This window comes from Mirounga leonina, unplaced genomic scaffold (genome assembly GCF_011800145.1).
Source record: "Mirounga leonina isolate KUSES-001 unplaced genomic scaffold, KU_Mleo_1.0 Mir_171, whole genome shotgun sequence".
NCBI lineage: Eukaryota > Metazoa > Chordata > Mammalia > Carnivora > Phocidae > Mirounga > Mirounga leonina.
In genome coordinates, this window is record NW_023270436.1 from 6,991,061 (window position 1) to 7,004,267 (window position 13,207).

The 13,207-nt window shown below is 43.2% G+C and overlaps 1 protein-coding gene across 14 annotated transcripts in view; it reads left to right on the forward strand.

Annotated features, from left to right (window-relative positions):
* The first annotated feature begins 20 nt into the window (after positions 1-20).
* The window catches only part of CLIP1 (CAP-Gly domain containing linker protein 1), a 118,235-nt gene continuing 105,048 nt past the window's right edge, over positions 21-13,207 (forward strand). For all 14 annotated transcript variants that reach the window (XM_035016920.1, XM_035016922.1, XM_035016926.1 and 11 more), the window contains exon 1: positions 21-135. The gene's annotated coding sequence lies outside the window, so the exon portion shown is untranslated. The remainder of the gene's footprint in view (positions 136-13,207) is intronic.

Sequence of the window (13,207 nt, forward strand, 5' to 3'; positions counted from 1 at the left end):
GGCGGCGGCGGCGGCGGCGGCGGCGCGTCACGCTCTCCCCCGCCCCGAGCCGACGAGCCGGGAGGCGGCGGCCGCGCGGCTGCTGCTGGTGCTGCAGTGGGCAGGTGGCGGCGACCGGCGGCGACCGAGGCGACGGTGAGCGGGGCGCGGGCCCTCTCCCCTTCCCTGGCATCCTCCTCCCCTTCCCCCTGCGCCCGGCCGGGCCCGCTCCGGTCCGCCGGGCTCGGGGCCGGGGCTGGGGGGCCGGGCCCGGCGTCCGCAGGGCCCCGAGTGCCGCGAGCGGGGCCGCCCCCGTGGGGGCCCGGGGAGTCCCGAGCGGGTGGCCCTGGAGGCTGGGGGTCCCTGGGGTGCCCCCCCGCGGAGCCGGAAAAGTGGCTCGGCCCTGTCAGCGCCGCGCCCGGCCTTCCCTTCCTCCGTCCGCCCCAAGATGGAGCTTGGACTCCTTGCCCCTGCGCCGCGCCAGGCGCCGCTCGCTCCCGGGCGCCCCGCTCCCCTCCCCTTGGCCTTGGGGGGCCTGGGGCGGCCCGGACCCCGCGGGGGCCGAGCCCGGGCGGGACCTGTTGCCCCCGGGCGCTGCCGCCCGGCCTCGGGAGCGCTCCTCGGGCCCTGCCACCCGGTGCCCGCGAGCCGGAATGGAGGGCACCCTGGCCGCGGCCTCCGTGCGTGCGCCGGTCCCGTCTGCCTGGCCGTGGCTTTTGTCCCCCTGCCCCCGGGTGGGACTGTGATTCTCGGCGAAGGTGGATGACAAGAGGTGACACGGATTTCTCAAATGACACCAGTGCCCCGTAACCCGAGCCTCCTCCCTCGGCAGGGGATTGGCTCGGAAGACAGATGACACTTGTGTAGAGGTTATTTGAAAAGCAGAGCCCTCTGATTCCCCCAATTTGGAGGTCCCGTGCTTCAAAAATCTGATTTTGATTTGGGGATAAACCCTGAACTCGGCTGTTTTCTCCACTTCATGTGGCTTTTCCATCTGGCAGGAACCGAGCACCACCCCCTCCTCCTCTCACAGCCCCACCTCTTTGGTATGAAGAAATTACACGTCAAGTCTGTGATCTTCTACATACCTGTTTTTAGCAAAACTTGGTCACCAGTTACCGTATTTTAAAAGGAGGGTAGAGAAAATTGGATTTTTTTTTTTTTTTTTTTTTTTAAGCGACCTTGCCTTCTTCCTGTTTTAGGTTAGAACAGTGCCTGGCCAGTAAGAGCTCAGTATTAGCGTTGCTGCAGTTGTGGTTACGATTCTGGTTGGTGTTACTGTTTTATTACTATTACTATAACCTATGGTATCCACAAATCAGGAGAACAGATGTGTTTGACTTTTGGGTTTAATGATAACCTTTTGCAGGCATCCTCAGTTATGTTGCTCCTCAGCCTTGGGGCATTTTTTTCCCTCTGGAAATAATAACAATTAACCTTTATTGAGGGCTTCCTTTGGTCAGGCTTTGGGCAAGTCTTTTATGTTTTATCTCATTAATCATCCTTACCCAATGAAGGTGCTGTCATTATCCCCATTTTACAGAGGAGGCATCCAAAGGTCAAGTACCTTGCCCAGGGTCATACAACTATTACATGGTGGTGTCAGGATTTGAGCTCAGGTACTGACTCCACCAGGTGCTTGGTTATTAGATTAGTATAGTGAATTCCTGGCAAGGAGCAAGGCTGGCCTTTATTAAACCAAAGGAAGTAGATGATCACTAGAACAAGGCTGGTGCTGGGTTTTTGACGTTTTTTACTTTACCACAGAAAGTGGTAAAGTACGTCTTAGGCCCCCTCGTCCAAAGGAGTAAAAGAATCTGAAACTGGGTGGGATCCCTTGTAGGTATTGTCTGAAAATAAAGATCGTGCCCTTCCCTACCTTTTCAAGAATTGCTTAAGCTCCGGCCTGTGCTTAAGCATAACAGAAGCTGATCTGGTTTCTGTTCTTTAGGAGTTTCGAATTTGGTGTCCTTCTTACTTATATTAAAACAATTTTTTTTTACCCAGTGTCTAACATTGAGTCTGTTGCATCCCATTTGACTCATACATAAATACATGTGAACTTAGTAATGTTTGACCCTTGCTTTTAAGTACTGTCTCTGTTGGGATTCTAAGCCCAATGGATGGTTAATAAGAGATGAACTGGTCCTCTTGTACTCCATACAAATGTAGGCATCTTTGAATTTTTCCCTTGCAGGTGTTCTTGATTATTATTTGCAGATATATTTCTGGCCATATATGGTCACACACAACACACATACGTATATATACATGTATATTTCATTCTGGGAATGTATATGGTAAGGACCTTCCACTGTATTTTAAGATTTTTATAAAGTAATCTCTACATCCAGTGTGGGGCTCCAGCCCACAACCCTGAGATCAAGAGTTGCATGCTCCACCAACTGAGCCAGCTAGGCGCCCCTTTTATTTCACTTTATAGCACCCTCTGCAGGATTCTGCCGAGTAGTGTGTTTGGTAAATATTATTTAGTTAATTGCAAATATGAGGTTCATAAGTTTTAAGATTGGTTTTATTCAAGTCAAAGCGAAAGAAAAAAGCAGAGGGTAGGGTGGTGAAGTTACATGGAGATGGCTTAATATTTTTTTTTTTTTTAAAGATTTTATTTATGTATTTGAGAGAGAGAGGGAGAGCACAAGCAGGGGGAGCAGCAGAGGGAGAGGGAGAAGCAGGCTCTTCGCTGAGCAGGGAGCCCAGTGCGGGGCTCAGTTGCAGGGCCCTGGGATCATGACCTGAGCTGAAGGCAGACACTAAACCGAATGAGCCACCCAGGTGCCCCGAGATGGCTTAATATTAACATTAAAAGGACATTTTGTTGAGTGTTAACTAAAGTGAGGCTTTTTACCCCATATAACTTTCTACTTTATCCCAATTATCAGCTTCTTAATTCTCTTGTACAAATGAGGTGTGAGGTCCAGTGTTTTTTTCAGATGTAAAGAGTGCACAGTGTTGATCAGTCCTGACAAGCTGATAGTTCTTTGAAGTGTTGTCATATCCTACCCAAAGGCAGCAGGTGGGGCTGTGGGGTACCTATCTGTGAGCTGTATTAAGTCTCATTTGTTATTCACTCAACAGAAATGAGCACGACCGTGTGCCAGGTGCTGTTCTGGGTGCTGATGGGATAGCAGTGAATAAAACTGAAATCTTTGTTCTCTTGGAACTCCCCCTTCAAGTAGGGGAGACATACAATAACCATTATCAATAAAATTTATTGTATGTTGGACAGTGATACATGGTATGAAAAAAAAATAAGTCAGGGAAGAGGAAAAACGCAGTTTTGGGGACAAGAGTTAGGGTAATAAGAATTTTAGATAGGGTGGCAAGAAGAGACCTTGATGAGAATGTGACTTGAGTAAAGATCTAGAGGAAGTGAGGGAATGTAGATCCCTGAGGGAAGGGCATAGTAGGAAGAGAGAACAACAAGTACAAAGGTCCTGAAGTGGGACTTTGGGAGAGGAGAGGACCGATAATTTAAGGCCATATAGATTGTAGTCCTTAAAATATATATTTATTAAAATATTTTAAAATAGCGAAAGACACAGAATAATAACGTTATTGATTTTGTTGAAGAAGTAGTTAAATATGAGGGAACATATGAGGCTCAAAGAATTTTACTGACTTGCCTAAAAGGCCACACAGCTAGTGAATACAGAGCTAGAGATTGAACCCTACTTTCTGGTATTTTCAGCAATGCACAAGTATGTTGGCAGGAGCACCTTAGTGGTTGGCAGAAAGGCCAGACCAGTGTTTGATGTTCAGACTTGCTATTGAGTGTATACTTTGCTATTTGTATGCAGGATCTTTGCTCAACCCTGGGAGGCCTTGTAACTGACATTTGCATATATAGCTTTTTCCTGGAATTGTGCTCCTGGCAGCAAAGCCTTCCTTTTTAGTCTTAAAAGTTTCATGGTTCAGAAATCTCTGTTTAATATAAACCTTCATGTAAGTCTCTTCAATCTTAATTGGAAAGCATTGTCAGTATTGCCCTGGATAAGAGTTTTTTAGATAACCATTTAGGGAGGCTTTAAACGATTACAGCATCTTACATATTTTTAATATACGTAGTGTATGTTCCCCATGTAGATGGAACTCAGAGAATCCATATGCTTTAAATCAGCATTTCAGTTACAGTGCTCTTTTAAGGGAAAACATATTGACTGATGGTACTACACAAGAATTTCAAGTAAGAGCGACCTCTTCAGATTTCAATCAGGGGAACAGAGAAGGCTTTATTATTATTTTTTTCTTAGGTTGGCAGATAGTAGTAAACCAACCTTGGATTTGGCTAGGACATCTGGGTAAATATCCTGGTCCTGGCACCAAGTACCAAGGAATCTTGGCCACCATTAGTAAAAGGGTTTTTTTTTTGTTGTTTTTTTTTTAATCTCCATCTGGCACTTCCAGAAGGACAGATTCCACTAGCACTAACTCAATGGGTGGGTCTGGTTTTTAATTGTCTAAAGCGGTTCAGCAACAAAATCTTAAAACTATTCTTTGTAAAATCTTTGAAAAGAGGAAGTAGTCCTAATACAGAATCCCTATTGGGAACTCCCTTTGGTATCTCTTTTCCTGGGGAAAATGTATTCTCTTCCACCTCTTCTCAGGGATCCTAATGAGAGTACAGACATTTTCCTGCCCAAATATTTTATATAAGCACAAAGTCTAATATACTTGCGACTCCAGTTAATAGTTTGATATTTGTATTCTCCTTTGCTTACTTACGTCTAAGTATAGCTTGGATTAGATCCCAGTTTGAACTCTGCCCATTTTTCACACTCAGAATTTTCAAGTCCTTGATTTACTGTATCTTCTCTGAAATTAAAGGCCTGAAGATCCAGATGTTCAGGGTGTACAAATCATCCGAAATTTGGGTTCGATGTATAAAGGGATGGCAACTTTAACGAGATTTTTTTATCAGATTCTACAGATCTTAAGTCGTGTAGTGTGTTGAAATATTTGGCATATTTTCCCCGCCTCTCAGGGAAGATAAGAGATTTTAGGGATATTTTCCTAAAAATCTTGAAACCAGATCTTTTGACCTCCTGCCTTGTCTCTTTAACTGATTTACTCCTAAGAATGATTTATTATTGGAGACATTATGTTCTAATACCTTAAGGCAGGAAGGATCCTATTAGACTTTTCTTTTCCAGACTATAGAATAAATAAGCTTTATAGGCATGGCAATTTTTTTTTAAGGCCTAAGTGAAAGAAAACTATTATCACTAAGTTTCTTTCACACATGGGTGACTAGAAAAAACTGTGTATCTTGTAATCACCATATTGCTGATTTCTGTTGTAACGCATATGTGGCTTACTTAGGTTGTTACATTGAGAATCTAGCTTCAGAGTCAAATTTAGATTTATTTTATTTTATTTTACTTTATTTATTTATTTAAAATTTATTTGACACAGAGAGAGCGCGAGAGAGGGAACACAAGCGGGGGGAATAGGAGAGGGAGAAGCAGGCTTCCCGCTGAGCAGGGAGCCCGATGCTCGATCCCAGGACCCTGAGATCATGACCTGAGCCGAAGGCAGATGCTTAACCAACTGAGCCATCCAGGTGCCCCATTTATTTATTTATTTTTAAAGATTTTATTTATTTATTAGAGAGAGTACAAGCAGAGGGAGCAGCAGGGAGAGGGAGAAGCAGGTTACCACTGAGCAGAGAGCCCGATGTGGGGTTCGATCCCAGGACCCTGGGATCATGACCTGAGCCGAAGGCAGGTACTTAACCAACGGAGCCACCCAGGCGCCTCTCAAATTTAGATTTTAGAAAATGTTTTCTAGTGAAATGATTATTTTTCGGAGGTTCTCAGGTGCTTTTTCTCTTATATATCAGTTTTACAATGGCCCTTATGTTTTAATAATGTAGTTTTATAATATGTGGGTTCCATACATAATGTATAAAACAAACACACATACAAAAACACAGAAAAAAGCAATTTACCCATAATCCTATTGCCCAGAGAAAATCATTTCAGTGTTTTAGAATATGTCCTTCCATCTGAATTTATATTACTATTTTTAAGTAATTAAAAGAGTAGAATTTTCACTGGAAATACTCTCAGCAAAACCAGCATGAGGAATCAGAACTATAGTTAAGAAGTTTGAGGTCCTGAATTTGCTTCAGCCTCAGCTTGGGCAAGTTGCTTGACCTCTGATGGGTTGCTCTGTAAAGTGGGGGTGACACCTGTCCTGTGCACCCTATGTGGTTGCTGTATTAATGGAAGGGATTCGGCTTTGTTGAACCGGAGAGCTCTAGATAACCTTGTTCGGTGGTAACAGCAATGCGGAGGGAGTCCGGCCTTTCAAATGCCAGATGGGCCAGGGAACGTGAAGACAAAGGAGAGACCAGCCCTGTATCACTGGTTGCCTGTGTTTGTTTTGTGCATGGTTGGGTTTATCGAAAAGCTTCTCAGGTGAATGTGACCAAGAGAAAGTGTCCTGCGTGTGGGAGGAGAAACCTCCAGAAATGCCAGTTTATCAAACATCTTTTGTGTTCGGAAGACTCTCCTAGATACAAGGAACTCTGTGTCTCACGAGTGAGACAACTGCAATGAGTACGGTGGGACCTAAGGTGGGACCCTGGAAGGTCATCACTTCATGAGGGTTGGGTGGGTGTGTCTGGGAGGGAATCCCAAGTAGGAGTTAGCCCTTGGGTTTGGTATTGATGGAAATCTGGGGTTTTGAGGCAGGGATAGTTTAGGTAAGACATTCTAGGCCAGCTTGAGCAAAGATAATGAGGCATAAAAGTAACATGTTGAGATAGTAGCTGCTCTGTATTTTGAGGGCAAGTAACAGGAAGTAAAACTAAGAAGTTTGGGTTTACATCAAGGAGAGGCTTCCCTGCCCTGATGAGGAGTTCATCCTCCTGGTCTCTAGCATTTTATAATCACTGAGTTTTCTGCAAGTCTTTTTTCTGTTGTTTGGTCAAAAATTGCGGCTTGTAGGTGGTAAACAGGAAAAACTGCTGGGTAGGGGCGCCTGGGTGGCTCAGTTGGTTAAGCGACTGCCTTGGGCTCAGGTCATGATCCCGGGGTCCTGGGATCGGGCGCCGCATCGGGCTCCCTGCTCAGCGGGGAGTCTGCTTCTCCCTCTGACCCTCCTCCCTCTCATGCTCTCTGTCTCTCATTCTCTCTGTCTCAAATAAATAAATAAAATCTTCAGAAAATTTTTTTAGGGTGCCTGGGTGGCTCAGTCGTTAAGCGACTGCCTTCGGCTCAGGTCATGATCCCGGGGTCCTGGGATCGAGCCCCGCATCGGGCTCCCGGCTCGGCGGGAGGCCTGCTTCTCCCTCTCCCACTCCCCCTGCTTGTGTTCCCTGTCTCGCTGTCTCTCTCTCTCTCTGTCAATTAAATAAATAAATAAAATCTTTAAAAAAAAAAAAGAAAAACTGCTGGGTAAACTCTCTTTTTCGTGCAAAGTTGTACCGCTATCACCACCATCAGTTTTAGTATCTTTTCTTCATCCCAAGAAGAAACCCTGTATTCCCAGCCCTACTCTCTGTCTCTCTAGACTTGCCTATTCTAGACATTTCACATAAATGGAACCGTACAGTATGACGGACTTCTTTCACTTAGCAAAATGTTTTCCAAGTTCATTCATGTTGTAGCATGTATCAGTACTTTATCCTTTTTAGGGCTAAATCATTTTCCATTGCTTGGATATACCACCTTTTTGTTGTTGTTGTTCATCAGCTGATGGACATTTGGGTTGTTCCACTTTTTGCCTATTAGGAATAACGCTGTTTTGAATATTTGTGTTTGTGAGTGGACTTATGTTTTCATTTATCTGGGGTGTGTACCTAGGAGTGGAATTGCCAGTTCATATGGGAGCTCCACCTTTTGAGGAACCACACACCTGGTTTCTAAAGTGATTGTGCCATCAGCAATGAGTGAAGTTCCATTTTTCCACATCCTTGTCAACTCATGTTTTGTTTTAATTTTTTTTAAATTGCAGTCATTCTAGTGAGGGTGAAGTGCGGTATCTCATTGTAATTTTGATTTGCATTTGCCTCATGACTAGTGATGTTGAACACCTTTTCATGTGCTTATTGGGCATTTATATAGCTTCTTTGGAGAATATACCAATTATCTCTTACTTCGACCTTCAGAATATTAAGTGCAAAAGCAATGTGCAGAACACTAGTATGTTAGTGTTTGGCATAAAAATATACAAAAGAATACCAACCATCTTTTTTTCCAGTTGTTTTTATTGTGGTAAAATACACATAACAAAATTTACCGTCGTAACCATTTTTAAATTTACAGTTCAGTGATGTTAAATACCTTCCTCTTGTGCAGCCACCACCACCATCCTTTTCCAGAACCCTCTTCATCTTGCCAAAATGAAACTGTGTATCCATTAAACACTAATTCTCCATTCCCCCTCTCCCTCCCCCTGGCAACCACCATTTTACCTTCTGTCTCTATGACTTTGATTACCTCATATAAGTGGAATCACACAGTACTTGTCTTTTTGTGAGTGACTTATTTCACTTAGCATAATGTCCTTAGGGTTCATCCATGTTGTAACATGTGTCAGACTTTCTTTCCTTTTTAAGGCTGAATCCTATTCCATGGTATGTATAGACCATATTTTGCCTGTCCACTCATCTGTCAGTGGGTACTTGGATTGCCTCTGTGCTTTACTCTTATGAGTATTGCTATGAACATGGGTGTACAAATATTGCTTTGAGACCCTGCTTTCAATTCTTCTGTATATATACCCAGAAGAGGAATTGTTGGATCATATGGTAATTCTTTTTAATTTTTTGAGGCACCACCATTCTGTTTCTACAGCGTCTGCACCATCTTACATTCCCACCAACAGTGCAGAGGGTTCCAATTTCTCCACATTCTTGCCAACACTTGTAATTTTCCAATTTTTTGGTAGTAGTCATCGTAATGGGTGTGGGGTGGTATGTCCCTGTAATTCTGATTTTCATTTCTCTAAAGATTTGTGGTGTTGAACATCTTTTCATGTGCCTGTTGGCCACTTGTGTATCTTTGAAGGAATTGTGTTTTCAAGTCCTTTGCCCAGTTTTAAGTTGTTTTTGTTTTTGTTGTTGTTGTTGAGTTCACCAATTATCTTTTATTTTCTATATCTGTCAGGCATTTATTGAGTACCTGTTGTAGGGAGGCACTAGCCCAGATGTTGGAGATAAGTAAAACAGGCACACCTCTGCCTTGGGGAACACAGGGCTTGTAATGGAAGTCAGTCCTTTGCCTGGTAGCAGATCCTGGCTCTGTTACTTTATGGAAGACCTCCTACCAACTACTTAACCTTTTGGAGCTCAGTGTTCTCATCTGTAAATTGGGCATTATAGCTACTTCGTGTAGTTGCCATGCAGATTAAATGAATTAATGTGTGTAAAACTCACTAAATGTTAGAACTCTTCTTTCCCTTCCGTTTAGTCCCTGGTGTCTTCCTGGCTGCCTGTTGGTAAGGAAGTTAGCTGTCAGCTCAGTTTTCTTCTTTCATTTAAGTCAGAAAGGGGAAAAACCCACTTCTACCAGTATGGGAAATTAAAACCTTTCTTCCTGGCCATGTTTTTGAAAGTTAGTTTGAGTAGGAGTGCCTTGCCATTATTAAAGGGCACGTTTTTAATGAACAGTTGTCACTAAAGAACTTGTAATTTATGAGGAGTTAAATATTCAGCATGGAAAAGCATCTCCTGCTCTTCATGTCAGAACTCGTGCCTTGCCAAATTTCAGTCCCTTTGTATGTTTGTCAGTTTTATTTCCCAGAGTTTAATTGAAGGTGAGGCTTTTATTTTCTTCTTTTTTCTTTTCTTTTCTTTTTATAATTTTAAGTAATGTCTACACCCAATGTGGGACTTGAACCGACAACCTGGTGATCAAGAGCCGCATGCCCTATGGACTGAGCCAGCCAGGCGCCCCAAAGGTGTGGTTTTTCTTTCTAAGGTCTGATAGGACCTGCTGTGTGTCTGTATGGAAGATTACCTAAGCAGGGAAAAAATAACCAACAATGAAGCTGGGTATTAAGATCCAAATGAAACTATTTCCTAGTCTCTGTTTACAGTATCTAGGGTGGTTGTACAGAAAAGCATCTTAGGGACTCGTAAGGACAATGAGTAGAGTGGTATCTTCTCTTGAAATAGCCGGGGTCCGGGGCACCTGGGTGGCTCAGTCGGTTGGGCGTCTGCCTTCGGCTCAGGTCATGATCTCAGGGTCCTGGGATCGAGCCCCACATCGGGCTCCCTGCTCTGCGGGAGGCCTGCTTCTTCCTCTCCCACTCCCCCTGCTTGTGTTCCCTCTCTAGCTGTGTCTCTCTCTGTCAAATAAATAAATAGAATCTTAAAAAAAAAGAAATAGCCGGGGTCCTTCAGTACTATGAAAATAGAAATGTGATTTTTATTTCCCCCACTGGATCTGAAAATCTATATAGCAAATACTAAATTTGCTATTTGCAGAATAAAAATGAGAGATTTTATAAAGAGGAAAAAAAAACCCCAAGTGATTGTTTTGTGAGTTATCTTTGTGCCTTTTTCTTGTTCAGAACAAACAGCTGGTATGTGTTTGCTTTTAATATGGGCAGTGTCTGTTTAAGGGGGAAGAGACAGTATACTTACTTTTATTCTTTTGTGAAGATTGGAAAGGGACACCAATTTTAACTTGCCTGGGGATTGACTCCTCTCACTGCTGTATATATAACAGATCAGCAACTTTTATTCATCGGCACACTTTAGGGTCAGGAGTCTTTAATCTGAAGATTGAGGTTTTATGTCCTAGACTGTTAAGTAACTGGGACCTTAACAAGTGATTTCACTTTTTAGAGTCCATTTCCTCAGTGGTAAAGTGAGGAAGTTGAACTAGATTGCTAAGATCTCTTCTGATTCTAAAATTTTATTTTATTTTTATTTATTTATTTATTTAAAGATTTTATTTATTTATTTGACAGAGAGAGAGAGAGAGCGAGAGCAGGAACACAAGCAGGGGGAATGGGAGAGGGAGAAGCAGGCTTCCCGCCGAGCAGGGAGCCCGATGTGGGACTCCATCCCAGGACCCTGGGATCATGACCTGAGCCGAAGGCAGACGCTTAACGACTGAGCCACCCAGGCGCCCCTGATTCTAAAATTTTATGATGCTATATTAAGCACATTTGCTCCTTTTGACACATGAGTGTAATTGACTGCTGTCTACCTATTAAGTAAGTTCTTCTGGGAGACACTGACCAGGCCTAGTAATTTCTGTCCCTTTTAAGATCTTTCTCTAAACTGGTGGTATCAGTTACAGAGTCACAGGAATTTTGTAGAAATTTGTGTAAATGAGCAAAATACCTCAGATTATTCAGCTTTCCATGCTTCCTTTTTAAAAAATTCTTTTGCAGTTGGAGGAACTTTGGGAGGCTGCATATTTTCTGTTTAAGTAGCAGGAACATAAAATAAATCTCCACTCAAACTTAGCTCTACAAAGACATTCATAATTGCAGGCAGTTGCATCATGATACAGTTTCAACTTCTAGAAAAATTGCCTAATGCTCCGGATCTGATTGCTTTGGCTTGGTTGGATTCCAGCCCCCTCCTTCTCCTTTTTAAAAGTGCTGTAGACTTTGAAATTCTGGTAACAATTTGTATTCTGCACTATGTCATACACTGAGTCTTAAAAACATATAATTTTCAAGGAAAGAATAATTTTTGAAATGGTCATGTCTGTCTATTGATACCCTGTTCTGACTTCATTCAGCAAACATCCTGTACTGAGTCTTTAATCACTTAAAATTCTACTTCTGACTTTCATAGAGAGATGTGGTAAAAGTTCCTGTTTACCTTCAGTATCTTATTATATGATATTCTCAAACCAGCACTTAAGGTTCGTGGACTGATTTTATAAATTGCTTAGTAAGGTCTCTACCAGTTACAAATTGGAAGTACAACAGTTCAAATGTGGCACTGTTTGAACTAAGGAGTCAGTTAATCTTCTGACCCTTCCTGGCTTGTGTCCTTTAGTGTCTAAATGTGCTTTTCACATTGATTCTTTTTTTGGGGTGGGGGTGGGGGTTAAAGATTATTTATTAGAGAGAGAGAGCAAGCAAGCATGAGCAGGGGGAGAGGCAGAGGGAAAAGCAGACTCAGGGCCCTATGAGGGGCTCAATCCTGGGACCTTGGGATCATGACCTGAGCTGAAGGTAGACACTTAAGAAGCGACTGAGCCACCCAGGTGCCCCTCACGTTGATTCTTTTAAACAAACAGTGACTACACTATTATCTTTTATCTTTTGTACTCTATCCTTGCTAGAGATGTGCACTTTGTTTTTGATTTGTGTGTTAACTTTAAAGCTGTTTGACTCTGGCTTGTTTAAAAAGTTATATCATGTGTATTTTGTTCTAAGTCTTAGGCTTCTGCTGTATATTAAACATTTTTTTTAAGATTTTATTTATTTGAGAGAGGGAGAGGGAGAGAGCACAAGCAGGAGGAGGGAGAGGGGAAGAGGAAGAGAAGCAGACTCACCACTGAGCAGGCAGCTCCATGCAGGCCCTGATTCCAGGGATCACGACCTGAGCCATAGGCAGATGTTTAACTGACTGAGCCACCCAGGCACCCCTACATTAAACATTTTTTATGCTGTATCTCAATATTTCATGATATTCTGTTAAGAACACCACTATTTTCAGATGCTTTGGCCTCCTGAACAAATTTGAGACATTGCTCCACCCTTTTAGGCATATGCCTTGGAAAGACAGCCCTCAGGAAGATGGATTCTCTTTCTCCTCTTTCCACTTTGGAAAATTGTCCTCTTCTCGTGTATGTTTATTTCTGACAGGGCTGCATGGCCTTTTCCCCTGGCTGATCTTGTCATTATTCCTGAGTCTTTTAATCCTCTGCTGGAGATGGTGGGATGAAGAAACAGAGGGGCAGTTTGGAATTTCCTTGTCGTCACAGGCAGCAGCCTTCACAGGCAGCAGCCTTCATAGACCTACTGCTCAGGTTTAAGATTTTATCCTGTTACCCTTTAGGCCAATCACTTAGTTGCTGCTGAAACCAAATGGCCCCAGACCCCTGCTTGCTCTTCTCTAGTTTGCCTCCCTTGTTCTGGCACTAATTTTAAGCAGTGGATCTGTGTCCCGTGCCCTGAGCTGTGTTTGGTAACCTCTCACACGTTTTCTCTCTGCTCAAGGGGCTAGCTTCTGGGAAGCTGAACCAGCCATGGCCGTAGGCGGCTTCATGTCACTCATCATCAGTTT